Raw genomic sequence first — 15,000 nt, 5'->3', positions numbered from 1 at the left:
AACAAATATATGGTAACTACGTGAGAGAGAGAGAGAGAGAGAGAGAGAGAGAGAGAGAGAGAGAGAGAGAGAGAGAGAGAGAGAGAGAGAGAGAGAGAGAGAGAGAGAGAGAGAGAGAGAGAGAGAGAGAGAGAGAGAGAGAGAGAGAGAGAGAGAGAGAGATAAAGGAAGACAACACAACGCAAACACACAAAAAGAAAGTGTTTGAAGAAGTAGCAGTACAAATAATGGAAAAAAAAGAGAAAGGAGGAGGAGGAGGAGGAAGAGGGGAGGAGGAGGAGGAGGAGGAGGAGGAGGAGGAGGAGGAGGAGGAGGAGGAGGAGGAGGAGGAGTGAAACCTAGTGTTACAACATCACTAAATCCTAAGCAACATGCAAATTCCTTCTCTGTGTAACGAGCAGAAGGTGACGGTAAACGGTGCCGTACCTCTGCACCTTATTACTGTAGGATGGGACAAAGGGAAGCGGAGAGGAGGAGGGGAGATGGTATGTGTGTGGAGAAAGAAAGGAAGGAATGAGAGAAAGGTGAAGACAACGGGAGCAGAGGCGATGTTGGTACTGCAAAGGAGGTCGCGAGAGGAGATGGAGACGGATGATGGGAGCGAGGCTGCACAACACGCGGTGCCCTGGATAATGAGGAAACAGGGAGAGGACAGTGAGTAATAATCGTGTAAAGATCTCAAGTACAATAATGCTATTTACGAAGACAAATATCCTAGACCGACTACTACTACTACTACTACTACTACTACTACTACTACTACTACTACTACTACTACTACTACTACTGCTACTATTACTACTGGTACTATTACTACTGTTGCTGCTACGTATTCCAAATAAAGTCCGGATTATTTCGAAAAAAAATCAGACTACCTAGTTTGAAATAGTTTATATACATAGGGCATGAAGATAAAACCGGAGAGAGAGAGAGAGAGAGAGAGAGAGAGAGAGAGAGAGAGAGAGAGAGAGAGAGAGACTGCCCACCTCCAACAAAGAGTCTCGTCAGCCTAAATGAAATCACGTTACCGAAACAGGAAACCGAGTGACGTTTTTGCCGTCATCGGCGGTCCTGTTTACATCAGCGTGCGTGACCGGCCGGCACAAGAGTCTGTAAAAAGAGAAACTAAGATAAAATGGGATCTTATCGTACGTCGGGCATTCCAGTCAACTCGTACCACCACAGCAGATTGATGCACGGACCGGAGGGAAGGGAGATGACGAACCCACGCTAGCAGTTAATACGGATTAATTCTTGTCCCCTGTGCGGCGTCAGGATGCAGCCATCCCTCTCGGAGGCTCAAGGAAGTGATGAACACACGGGACGGGAGACGGTGGTCCCTGCAGGTCAGCAGTGTCTGAGCCAATTAATCTAAACTGTACTGTCAAGAGAGATGTACGAGTGCACTTCATCCCGTGCCGCCGCCCGCCGCCTGCCGCCCACCCTCACCCACATCCCTTATGCACATATATTCACAATGCGTACATGTGTACGCTCACATACGTACACATCTGCACATAATTCCTCAGGCAGGTTTGTATATACGTGCAAATATTGTTGAATAGATGCATATATTAGCATAATGGTTCTAAGCACAATTCAATTCGGCTCCATCCACAGACATGAGAGTGGTGCTTCATGTACGCTGTGTGTGTGTGTGTGTGTGTGTGTGCGCACACACACACACACACACACACACACACACACACACACACACACACACACACACACACACACACACACACACACACACACACACACACACATATATATATATATATATATATATATATATATATATATATATATATATATATATATATATATATATATATATATAATACATAGACATATAGTATCAGGCGCGCGTGCAAGACTTCACAATACACAATTGTAAACTCGCTTTACTGCATTACTATCGAGGTAGCCAGCGAGCCTCCGAGGAAACCCTGCTTTTCCAGACTTGAATACAAACACAATAGATGCTCGCTTGAGAGCAGTGTCCGCATCTCTTGCTTTCCAGGCCTCAAGCTTTCCGCGGCCCTTTGTGACGGAGATTTCCGTCTATTTGTCTGCGTGCTCGTAAGTGAATGACAGTATTTCCTCGGCGAGAAACCCTTAAGCTTGCCTCTCGTGCTTTTATTTCATTACTTGTCATCCTTCCTGTCCTACAATTTACTCCTATCACTTGTTTCACTGCCTTTAGTGAAATATCTTTTACTTTCGTCTTTACTATCTTTGATACCTGCCTCACCATGCGTCAGCTTCTATCTTGCTATCTCTTCCAAAGACACACAGCCCACGTATATCTCAGTCCATTACACAAAGCACGGCGCTGTTTCAGGAACGCAGTGTCGATATTTATGTTTGGATCTGGACTGATTGCTATAGGAAGCACGTCCGATCTCCGTTACCACACACAGCCAACAAAGAATGGCATTCCACAAACGGAGTGTTGAAGACATAACTCATTTAAAAAATCAGAAACAGAAGCTTTGTTGTGCAGCATGTGAGTGGTTGAGTGAGGGTCGTGTGGAGATCGACGCAGGAGGTGAAAGCAGAGGGGGAGAACAGGCCAGCCCTTATGTGGCCCCTCTAGCAGCGCTGTGCCAATGAGACTGTAACGCTACGGGGACACTCATAATGAGACCGTGATAATGATCTAGTACTGACACAGCAAACATATAAATGAGAAATCTCGATACTAAACGTAATGACCTCTGTGATAGCAGGGAGACAAAGTATTATCATGTGCGAAGGGTGAATGTTTGAAGACCTTTCCCGTAGAGAGAGAGAGAGAGAGAGAGAGAGAGAGAGAGAGAGAGAGAGAGAGAGAGAGAGAGAGAGAGAGAGAGAGAGAGAGAGAGAGAGAGAGAGAGAGAGAGAGAGAGAGAGAGAGGAATTTCGAATAAAGTAGCCGTAATATCAGCGCTGGAAACAGGCGAGAACGGAAGCGAGGTTAAAGACAAAGAGAGGACTACCGAGTAAGGGAAGGGAGTGCCGGGAAATGAAGGGAGTCAGTCGGTGGGCATCCAGTGGAGCCCATCGTTCCAACACTGCAGTTCCGGCCCTTCATTAGTCCGCGTCGCCCCGGAGGTCGCAGCCGCCGTCGCCGCCAATACTATCACCACCACTAGTAGTCATCTCTTGCCATAATAACAACGATGACTTTTCACACAGCCCATTACTAGTGCTACGATTACTACTTTTATTGTAGGTTTCTCTTGACTCAAAGTAATTGTATTGTGTACACTTTAGAAAACTTATTTATACAAGTGATAATGCATGCTGTCGATGGTCGGTTTGGTAAAGGATGATTAAAATTTGAGCGCATTGTCATATCGAACATTTCCAGTCAGTCACCATTATCTTCAGTAGAGTATTTCCTACAGATACATCAAGCGTAAGTACCACAGCCACATCAGCGTTTATCGATCTCCACCACGCACAACGCGCACCATGCTGAGGCTCTGCACCCCGCGAGTCACTGCGTCAGAAGCGACATCCTGCGTCGGGCGAGTCCTATAATTTGGTTCCCTCATCTCGTGCGACCTTCTAGACGCAACATCTGCAAAACGCACGATCTTCCATCCCATTCTGCCGACGTGCTAAGGAAACATAATAAGACTTTTCCTACCTTTTGACTCACCTTCCTCTTTCGCCCTCCCATTTCCTCTCCCTCCTTCACATCATCTGCCCCTTACTTCTGGGTCACTTACTTCAAGGCCTCTTAAGACCCGCTACTTCACACTCTTCCTTCTCTCTTTCCTCCTCTTCTGGCTCTTAAACGGCAGGGTTTTGCTGGCATGGAATAAACCTTAGGTGCGATAATTAAATCCTAACACTGCATGAGCATCATCCAGGAATTACCTTAGTCATCCCTAACTGTGCGTCACTGAACCTCACTGATCCCTGCTCCACTGCCCTCACAGATGACCTGCTCTGTGACTTTTCTTGTTTATTTTACATACCGTTCTGTTAATTATCATCTCTCTCTCTCTCTCTCTCTCTCTCTCTCTCTCTCTCTCTCTCTCTCTCGCATGCAAGAAACACCCTCACTCCCATCAACTACACAAACCCTTTCAGTCACTGTCGGGTCTCAGGGATGGTACTTTCACCACCATGAATTATAAAGTTGTTCCCACATGAACACATCAAACACTCTGTAGCCTAGCACGTTATGTTTCAAACACACACACACACACACACACACACACACACACACACACACACACACACACACACACACACACACACTCTCTCTCTCTCTCTCTCTCTCTCTCTCTCTCTCATCTGTCTGCTTGCCTCCCATGATGGCATCCACATACAGCTGCCGGCGAACAAACAGCAGTAGAGGGGCAAACAAACACACAAAGACAAGAAGACACACTGATAATTATTTACCAACAAACAAGGCATAAGCGGAAACATTTGCGTGTACAGCGTGTTGCATAATAAAGGAACTCTCTCTCTCTCTCTCTCTCTCTCTCTCTCTCTCTCTCTCTCTCTCTCGCGATACACTGTGCTCAAGAAAGACGTAAGTTTGATTGGACTTCCAGTTTCCTAGTTAACTGATTCCACATGCAAGCTTCGTTCCTTTGTCAAGTTCCTACACAGGTTTCTGCGCACCTCTGCTTAGGCTTCCCGTTGGCCCAAAGTTAGGTGCTCGGGCCTACATCAACTTGACTCAGGTACAATGTGGTGGTGGTAATGAGATGACGGAATGGTGTTGGTGGTGGTAGTAGTGGTGGTGGCTGTGATGTCAGTATTGTGTTTGTTACTGGTATTGTTGCTTTTGTTGGCTGTGGTAGTGGCGTGATAGTGCGAGGTGAAGGATCTTGCTTGTGGCGGGACGAGAACACAGGCTAATAATTCTCGTGCTGTCTGAATTAATAATGTAAGAAGACTACGCTAACACTGAGTCTGTTGGTGGAGGTCTGGGGGGTGTATTTCTTCACGCACTGGACGAGTAGAACGAAACGGAGGAACAACAGCGGTCAGATAATGCACGTCAGGCCACTGATATATGTGAGAGAGGTGTTGTGTTTCATGAGCTTCTTCATTGACAAAACGTTGCACTCACTTTCACTCCGGACATTGACAAACGTACAGCAGCAGTAGCTATGAATATTTGAAAGTATCGAGGACTAGAGAGCATACATCCGATACAATGCACAATGTAAATGCGTTAATGCACTAGTGGATCTATAAACACATCCCGGTCGGGCCCAACACCCCCGAGCACGCGTCCTGCCCCGGCCGCCCCGAGTTACGGCCTTTCAATCCTAACTTGTCTGTGGAATGGAAAACTTTTGTTGGGTAACTCCATAACGGGAGGTGCAGCGCCTCTCCCCCTCCTCTGTCCAGCAGCTGCTCCACCTCCCCCAAATATTTTAGTGGGAGTTTAGCAAAAAAATGGGACAATTATGTACGAAATTACTTCTTGTTCGACAAATTCGCGTGCGGCCGCAGCACAAACACACGGTACGCGCGAATTAAATGACCCATGAAAAGACCTGAGGGCACTGAGGGTGTTAGGTGTGGGAGGGATGGAGAAATGGATGGCAGGAGGGTGAAAATAATCGACCAAAAAAGGGCGAAATAAAAAGTAAAGAGCTGAGATTTTCGCTGGCGTTAATTATGGCGCGTCTGTGGAGCGTCTGGGTGCTCGGCGCGGACGTGTTGAGTCTGAATGGTGAGGAGCTGCTTGATTGGGCCGCCTTGTTGTGGGTGGGCAGGTGATTGGTGATGTGCTGGTGGTGACGACGGGTATGGACGGTCGCGGCGGTGGTGGCAGTAGTGACGATGATTACTGTGGTGGTAGTAGCGGCTGGGAGAAGCAAGGGATAATGATGTGAATAATATGTATGTGTGTGTGTGTGTGTGTGTGTGTGTGTGTGTGTGTGTGTGTGTGTGTGTGTGTGTGTGTGTGTGTGTGTGTGTGTGTGTGTGTGTGTGTGTGTGTGTGTGTGTGTGTGTGTGTGTGTGTGTGTGTGTGTGTGTGTGTGTGTGTGTGTGTGTGTGTGTGTGTGTGTGTGTGTGTGTGTGTGTAATTCACCTCGGTCGCCTGCTGGTCACCCAGCCAGTCTTTCCCATTACGGAGCGAGCTCAGAGCTCATAGACCGATCTTCGGTGTGTGTGTGTGTGTGTGTGTGTGTGTGTGTGTGTGTGTGTGTGTGTGTGTGTGTGTGTGTGTGTGTGTGTGTGTGTGTGTGTGTGTGTGTGTGTGTGTGTGTGTGTGTGTGTGTGTGTGTGTGTGTGTGTCTGTGTGTGGGTTTGTGTGAGTGTAATATCGGGAACATTAACCTCTTCAGTACCATGACGCGTTTCCATATTCATTCTGCTTGCTATTTGGTGATTTTACACAGCTTCAGAAACTCATGTGGGGGATTTAAACAGTGAAGACTGTTGCCATTAATCTTCTGACCTCCATAGACCGTACCTGGTGTCAATAAAATGGTCTAATCGTACACAAATATTAAAGTAAAAATGTTTCCTAGTACTGAAAGGGTTAATGAAGGAAGGCTGGAAAAAAAAAAAAAGTAAGGGAGGCTGTGTAGGGAAACCATTACGGCGAGCGTCAAGCAGGGGGTCAGTCCAGGTTATCTCAACGCATTACACTCACACGATCCCCTGGAGTGAAGAAAAATAACTCTCTCTCTCTCTCTCTCTCTCTCTCTCTCTCTCTCTCTCTCTCTCTCAATTTCGTTATCTGGTTTCATCTGTTGAGCGACATTCTCATCTCGTTTTCCTTTTCCTTGAAGCATAATTTCCATCTTTCTTCCTCCTCTTTTCTTCATCTTATTCACCCACACTACCACCACGTTCCATCCCTTGCACAGCTAACCCATTTTTCCTTCTAGTGTGGTTTTCACCTTCTCCTTCCTTCTCTCACACTACACTTCTCTCTCTCTCTCTCTTTCTCTTGTCGCTGTCCTTTTTTAGCTTCCCTTCCCGTCCCCTCGCGGTGCAGCAAAGCCTCCTGTAATGACGTGGCGGGCGGTATCAGAGGCAGCAGCGAGGCGGGGGACTAATGAGAGCGTGAGGCGCTGCCCTCGCCATCTTCCGGCCTCCAGTCAAGGCCGATGTTAAAAAAGGAGAAAAAAAAAAAATGAAGACTGTGGCCACCTTGCTGTCAGAATTCTCACGTTTTCATTGGTGTGTGATGTACGTGTCTAAGAACAAAGTGAATTTCCAGATCATTTATTTCAGTTTTTGGTTCGTGACGTGGTGTATTTTTGAGCATCGGAAGGTTCGCAAAGAGCGCTCCACTACACAGGCAGAATCAAAATGCTTGATATTACATGCTTTCAGATTTTCTTCGTCACCATTCCTGAATATAAATTTACCTCGTTACTCACGTCTGCGCGGCTAATGGTTTGGTTTTTGGAGATATATTCTGAAGGAGGGAGTGACGGCCAGGAGAAGAGAGGTGATGGCGATGACGATGGCGATGACGGTGGCGCTGAGAGGAACAATGGCAGTGACAGGAGGTCGTGCTTGGGGTGAGGTAGCAAGTGACTGATTCAACGGTGATAAAAGGTGTCCTGTTTTCTTTGTATGTATTACCACCTCCTCCATTGTCCTGCCCATGCGTCATTGGGCAGTGGGATCTGTGTCGCGATTACCTCGTTCACATGGTTCTTTTTTCGTTAATTTTTTTTTTCCTTATCTATCACTCACTTAATTCCGTATCACTTTTCGTCATCGTCCATTGCTTTCTTCTGTTTAATAATAATGTTTTTATATGGTCTTTTATCGCAGAATCTTTTAGCTTTTTTATTCTTTTTTTTTCTCTCTTTTCTACAACCTCCAGCCTCGCCTTCCCCATCTTGGTGTATAGCCCTGGATCTTCCTCTTCCATTCCGCTCACCTCCCTGATCACTTTTCTCTTTCCTCGCCCTATCACCCGATCCTCCCTATCCCATTTCTAACTATAGACCTCACTCATTTCTCCTTCCCATTTCTTGCGTGCCCCCTATCCCCAATTCTCTCTCTCTCTCTCTCTCTCTCTCTCTCTCTCTCTCTCTCTCTCTCTCTCTCTCTCCTCTATCACCTAATGTTCTCCTTTTTCAGTTGTAACTCTTGCTCTTTTCCATTTCCCTTTCCCCTTTTCCGGAGCGTGTGGCTGGCGGCGCGGTCTGTTAGCGGCTTACCTCCGTCTCGGCCCCCTCCTGGCCATGCGCATTTCGGCAGAATTGCGGACTTTCCCATTGCTCGGTTCAGGGCGCCGACACGCAGCTGGAATACCAAGCAGTCTAGCCGCTGTCAATAACCCCCCCCAACTCCTTCTCTCCATCCACCACCTCCCTTCCTCCTCCTCGTCTTCCTCCTCTTCCTCCGCTTTTCACCCCTTCTCTCACCTCCAGCAGGGCCTCCGCCGATATTTTCCGTGTAACTTTTGAATCGTTCCACCAATCCGTCTTCATCAGGCAGCTTCCCCGGCCGCTAGGTTCTGGACGCTTCATCTCCCTCCCCCAATTTCTCCTAAGGTCTCACGAAACGCAGCCACCAACACGGATCGAAAACATCCCTAGCGCCGCCACAACATCCCCAGAGCTGCGGCCCCTGGAAACAGAGAAGGCGGAGGAGAGAGAGGAGAAGGAAGAAAGAGAAGAACGGAAGAAAGGTATAGGAGGAATAAGAGGAAACCTTGGTCACTGGTTCTACCTTCGCATGCTTCCCCCTGCGAAGAAATATTGGGTATTGGGCTTCCGTATTGACAAAAGCATTAAGCCTCGGTAATACAAGGAGGGAGCAAGTGCGGGATCTTCAAGCACACTGCCGTCCATCAGAGGCGCTCCTGCGTTGGCCCAAGTATGCAGTAGAGCGAGTAATATCGGGAATGGGCTAAACCAATGGGCGTTTTACTATGATTGACCGTAAAACCAGACGCCAGGATTAGGCTGATGAAACCACAGGGAAGGGAAGCGCACTAGATGAGCACGGATTGCGGGAATATTGCTCACCGCGCCCTGGGTAGTCGTGGGCCCGCTGTCTGCCGCGAGCGAACATTTATTAGCAATGGGTTACGCGTTCCATCCTTTTGTTTCAGATGTAATAAGGAAAACTCATGTCAAATATGTCCTTTATGGAAGATTTATCCATTTCTCTCTCTTTTTTTTTTTTTGCTGATTCGTTCATTCACTCACTCAGGTCAGAAAACTACCACATTATTACCACAACGAAAGGAGCACCACTGCACTTACAGAGGTCGCTTCAACGTAAACTGTTACTACGCCAAACATCGTACCACTACTGCAAACTAGACTGTTGGTTCCACTATCGCCAAGAACCTGCACTGACCTTAGACTACAACCAGACAACTAGCTCGCAGCACACGCCTCTCACGCTCCCCTCCCTTCGTCAGAGTACACGTTACGAGGCCTCAGAGACTCCCACTCCAGCAGCTTCTTCTTTAGAGGCTTGGAGGAACAGAGAGAGAGAGAGAGAGAGAGAGAGAGAGAGAGAGAGAGAGAGAGAGAGAGAGAGAGAGAGAGAGAGAGAGAGAGAGAGAGAGAGTCGTCTGCCGCAACCTGTACTCACATCTCGACACAACATTTGACCCTCGAGATGATATCTGTACCTCAGGAAATCGTCAATCAAGCGCAGAAGCTCCATGGAGTTACTCGAAACTAAGCTACTTACCGCTAGAGAGCCGCCGCCAGAGGTAGAGAAGGACGCCCATGTTGTCTCGGCACTGGGGAGGGAGGCGCGCTGGGCGTCTGCAGAGGAAGGAAGAGGAAAATTTGATGTAAAAACTTTAGCTACATACAGCGAGGGTAAAGAAAGATACACAGATTGGTCCCGGCGAACCCAACGCGTGGAGTGCCTTCAACCCCCAGTTAATTAGAAAGAGAGAGAGAGAGAGAGAGAGAGAGAGAGAGAGAGAGAGAGAGAGAGAGAGAGAGAGAGAGAGAGAGAGAGAGAGAGAGAGAGAGAGAGAGAGAGAGAGAGAGAGAGAGAGAGAGAGAGAGAGAGAGAGAGAGAAGCACCTGCTCCATTATAAGAGTGTTGCTGGGCCCCTGCTGGGTCGGGGGGATAATTCGCGCCCCAGACCCCCATCGAGGTACTAATGCCCGGCAGCAGCTGGGCGGCGACGCGGCGGACAACGGAGGCGAGAAAGGCCCGTGTGGAATGGCTCGCTCGCTCTTCAAAGAAACCTGCGGAGGAAGAAAATAAATAAATATACAAAGAAAACTTGGCCAGTGAAGCAGAAGACGGACGTTGACAGAAGGATCCCCGCAAATAGTCCGCGAAAATTGAAGGTGGCTGGCTGCCAATCAAGCCTTGGATCCCGCGGCCTGGCTGAGGGGAGGCAGAAGGGAGAGCCAGACACAGGGATGCACCCTTCACTTTAGCACACCCATTCATTATATTTTTTATAGTATGAGAAACTTCTTTGTTGTTATCGTAATATCTGATATCTGTTTAGGTGACCGACTCTGTCAACGAGTGAAGTGGACTTGGAGGGAGCGCGGGAACTGAGAGGAGAAGCATGGAGGGAGAAGGAGAGGCAATGGGGACGCCACCGTAGCTCCCCTCATCCCCTCACTCCGCGTCGGGAATATTGCAAGAGCGAGACTCCAGATGTTGCTTGTGAGGCCCCGAACAACGGTGGGGACCAGCCAGCCGGGCCGCCGCCGCCTGATGCCGTCGCCTCTATAGGTCTATTAGTGTGACAATCAGAAGGGAGGAAGGGAGAGCCGGAGAGCACGGGAGAGACTGAACCGGTTATGGTAGAAATGAAGGGGAAAGGAAGGAAAGGAGAGGAGAGAGATAGAGAAGAGGATGGAAGAGGAGGGGAGAGGAAAGGATAGAGAGAGAAGACGACACCGGATGAGAGGGAGGGAGGGCAGAGCCGCGAGCCCTCCTTATTACCAGGTTACTGGCGTCCGATGGGAACAGTTCCTTGGTGTTACGGTGAAGGGGGAGCGGCTGGCAGAGTTTAGGAGCGAAGATGATTTTGAAGGAAGGTGTATGAATATGAAGGAGGCGGAAGAGGGGCGAGGAAAGGACGCTTGGGCCAGACGAGAAATGGGCGCTAGCATCATTCTCTTCCGTCGAAGGGATGGGAGGTGAGGGATGGGTGAGGGAGGATATGGCCGTACGCTGAAAGAATTAATTGATAAAGGAGAACAGGGTGGCCGTCCTGACCTCCCTTTTAAAAGAGTGGAGGTGGAAGACCAGAGCCCTTTATATCACTGTGTGTTTGTGTGTGTGTGTGTGTGTGTGTGTGTGTGTGTGTGTGTGTGTGTGTTAAGTAAAGGTAAAAGTGAATTAATAAGACATATTTACACTACACACACACACACACACACACACACACACACACACACACACAGTAGACAGCCACGTGCACGCTGGACCAATCAATGTCGTGGGAAGAAAGAAGTCACAAATCACTTTCCAATTTTTCTTTTGTCATTCATTGCTGATCGCGTTTCCCTCAGCGCCTTTCTCTCTCCCTGAGGTGTCTTTCCTCCCTTCCCTCACTCATCCCCCATCACATTTCACTCATCCATTTCCCCTTTACAGCTTACCTCCCCATTTCCTATCAGGCGTCACCTCCTTATCTCCCCTCAGACGCCAGCCTTCCTACCTCCCCTCATCTTAGCTCCCCTTAAGGTATCTGGTCTCCCTTCTTCCGAGCAGTCTCCCCTCTGCATCTCTCTCCGCCTCTGTCCTCGTAAAAAAGGGTAATAGGCCTCCAGTTTCCCCTTCCCTTCCCTCGTAACTCTTCCCTAACCATACCTTACCATACCCTGCCCTCCTTCACCCCTCCATCCTTGCCCTCCAGTGGCCTTACCTTACCTGTTATATTTTTCCCTGTTGCCCTACGGTTAAGCCTCCAGCGGCCATATTTAATCTTTTAGGAATTATTTACTATTTTTTTTTGTGTTTTATATACTCCTCTCTCCTTTTTTTTTTTTTTTGCCAGTACAGTACAAAAATTCACAGCGAGTATTTTTATTTCATTTTTTTCTCTCTCCAGACACAAACTTTAATGCAGACACACTACGTCTTCTTTTACTCAAATGTTAAAGTTTATTTAATTTTTATCACTCTGGTAACTTAGTTTTATGATTTTTATATATATTTTCTAAACACAGTGCCACGCTCAACCGTTTTTTTTCCTTTCTCTTTCTGTCTTTTTTTTCGCGCGCGCGTGTGTTGGCAAGATCTCAGTTTATTTTTCTCTCTTTGTCTTTGTGTCTGTAAGGCTCTCTCGCTATTTGCCTGTCTGTCTGTCTTCGTGTTTGTCTGTTATAGTATTTCTCTTCCCTAGTCTCTCTCTCTCTCTCTCTCTCTCTCTCTCTCTCTCTCTCTCTCTCTCTCCCTTGTTATCTCGTGCCCATCGCAATAGCTATCTTTATCACATAGCCAGAAGAACCTGCTTTCACGGCCGAGTCTGCCCATTCGGCGATGCACAAATCACAGCGTTCCACCGTCTGTCTCTGTTAGAGTTCATTTGTCTACCTGGAAGCTTGTCTATCAACCTGACTTTCCGCTAATTAATTTGCTCACCTGCTCCTCGTAAGCCTACCTGCTCGTATATCAGGTCGGACGCACACGGCTCCTTAACCACCTGATTACGTGTTCACCTGTGGTATTTTAGTCAGGTTCCGGTGGATACAGGTTAATAAACGCTGATTTGCATACATGCCTTCCTTGGCTTACGTTCCATTGCCCTCCCACACCCCCACCCCACCACCAGTCTCCTCCCTCGCTGATTTGTCTACCTTATGTTTGTGTTTTGTTTCTCCCTTATCTGTGGCCCAGTTGACGTTATTTTTCTTTATTCATGTTTTTTTTTTGTTGGTGTAGGTGGCTCAGTGTTTTATATTTACGATTTCTTTCCCGCATTTATATTACATTCAGACACATTTAATTCTCTCTCTCTCTCTCTCTCTCTCTCTCTCTCTCTCTCTCTCTCCTTTGCATCTATTCACATACCTTAATAAGCGCCATCTTCTATTCTTTTACTTGAACCGATTCTTTAGTCTCCCCTTCCTTCTCTCCTACATCTACGACTTTCATTTCATCTCTCTTCCCACAAGCATAACCTACATTATAAAGAATACATATACGTGCTTCCTCCTCTTCCTACTTTCTCTCCTAGTCCTCCTTGCGTCCTCCTCCTAAGCATCCTTTCTCCCTTCTTCTTTCTCCTCTTCTTCTTTTTCTCTTTCGGCTAACAAAGACGATAGAATCCTCCTCGTCCTCCTCCGTGACCCTTTGAAACCCACGCAGAGGAGTAAGGGACTTGGGATCACCTTAGGGATTCAATGCTCTACTCTCTTCCTTCTTGTTTTCCGGCCTTGGATTGTGTGTGTTAGTACTCGTGGCTTCTACTCACTGTCGAAAAATTGACGATGCTTCTCTTCGTGTCCTTATTTCTCAGATGGCATTTTCCTTCTCTAGTAGCAAATGTTTACGTGTCTTGGGTTTGTTTACATTAGGATAAAACAAGATACAGATCATAAAAGGTTCGCTACGTAGACCGTGTTTCTCTTTCATCTTGCATCCCTTCTCTCTTGATCTGTGTTCTTCTGCAGTGGTCTTTCTTTCCCTCGCTTCAGTACACTAGCTTACAAAATATATACTTTTTTTTTCCACTACTTTCTCTATCCACTAAAAGAACGGCATTCGACACACGACAAGCTTATAGGGACAGAAAAACCAAAAAGGCAGATAATGAAAATGAATGGAAGGAAGATTAGAAGAAAATGAAAGGTAAGAAAATTATACGCAAATAAATAAAGGAAAAAGGGAAATTTCAAGTAAAAAGAAGAAAAAGAAAAAGAAAAAATGTTTAAAATAAATCATGTAAAAGAGTAACAGGAAGATGAGGCGCAGGGGAGATGAAGGAGAGAGATAAAAAAAGACGACGAAAGGAAGAGGACGGCAAGAAGAAAGAAGGAGGTAAACTTGCCTCCTTGTGCTTAGGTCTTCATTACGAGAAAACTGCCACTTAATGCCTGGCTTCCGCTGCAGGGCCCGCCATTACCACCTTGGCGCGTGCTACTCCACCCATGTGTCCCGGGCGGCGCATGTGACCCGCTGGGGGTATATTCAGCTATGATGATGATGATGATGATGATGATGATGATGATCATGATGAGGATGATGATGATAGTGATAGTATCGATAATGATAATAATAAATACAAATAACAAATATAACAACAATAATAATGTCGATGATTATCAGGAAAAATAAATAAAAATGATAGTAATAATAATAATAGTAATAATGATACTACTACTACTACTACTACTACTACTACTACTACTACTACTAATAATAATAATAATGATAGTAATAAAATAATAATGATAATAATAATAACAATAATAATAACAATAATAATAATAATAATAATAATAATAATAATAATAATAATGATAATAATAATAACAATAACAATAATAATGATAATAATAATAACAACAACAACAATAATAATAATAATAATAATAATAATAATAATAATAATAATAATAATAATAATAATAATAATAATAATAATAATAATAATAATAATAATAATAATAATAATAATAATAATAATAATAATAATAATAATAATAATAATAATAATAATAATAATAATAATAATAATAATAATAATAATAATAATAATAATAATAATAATAATAATAATAATAATAATAATAATAATAATAATAATAATGATAATAGTAATAAGAGTAATAATAACATTGATAATAGTAGTAATAGCAACAGCAATAAGAACAATAGCAATACAAGTACCGCTGCTACTGATAACAACATTACTAATACAAAGACACATAATAATGAGAATATTATTAGTAATAATGATGATGATGATGATGATAACAATAATAATAGTAATAATAATAATATTAATAAATATAATAATGATTAAAACAATGATAATAAAGAAACAATAATTGCAGTTAAAATATTGATTAACATAATAATAACAATAAAAATAATAATAAATTTCATGTA

The 15,000-nt window shown here is 45.2% G+C and overlaps 1 protein-coding gene and 1 long non-coding RNA gene across 3 annotated transcripts in view; one reads left to right on the top strand and one right to left on the bottom strand.

Moving 5' to 3' along the window:
• The window catches only part of LOC123518692 (Krueppel-like factor 6), a 782,284-nt gene that overhangs the window by 206,760 nt on the left and 560,524 nt on the right, over window positions 1-15,000 (top strand). The window lies entirely within an intron of this gene.
• Window positions 1-15,000, bottom strand: part of LOC123518693 — a 581,767-nt gene that overhangs the window by 77,691 nt on the left and 489,076 nt on the right. For both annotated transcript variants that reach the window (XR_006678868.1, XR_006678869.1), the window contains one exon: window positions 9,649-9,725. This is a non-coding gene — a long non-coding RNA (uncharacterized LOC123518693). The remainder of the gene's footprint in view (window positions 1-9,648; window positions 9,726-15,000) is intronic.

Source organism: Portunus trituberculatus, chromosome 44 (genome assembly GCF_017591435.1).
Source record: "Portunus trituberculatus isolate SZX2019 chromosome 44, ASM1759143v1, whole genome shotgun sequence".
Taxonomy (NCBI): Eukaryota; Metazoa; Arthropoda; class Malacostraca; order Decapoda; family Portunidae; genus Portunus; species Portunus trituberculatus.
This window is presented reverse-complemented; position numbering and strand designations above follow the sequence as displayed.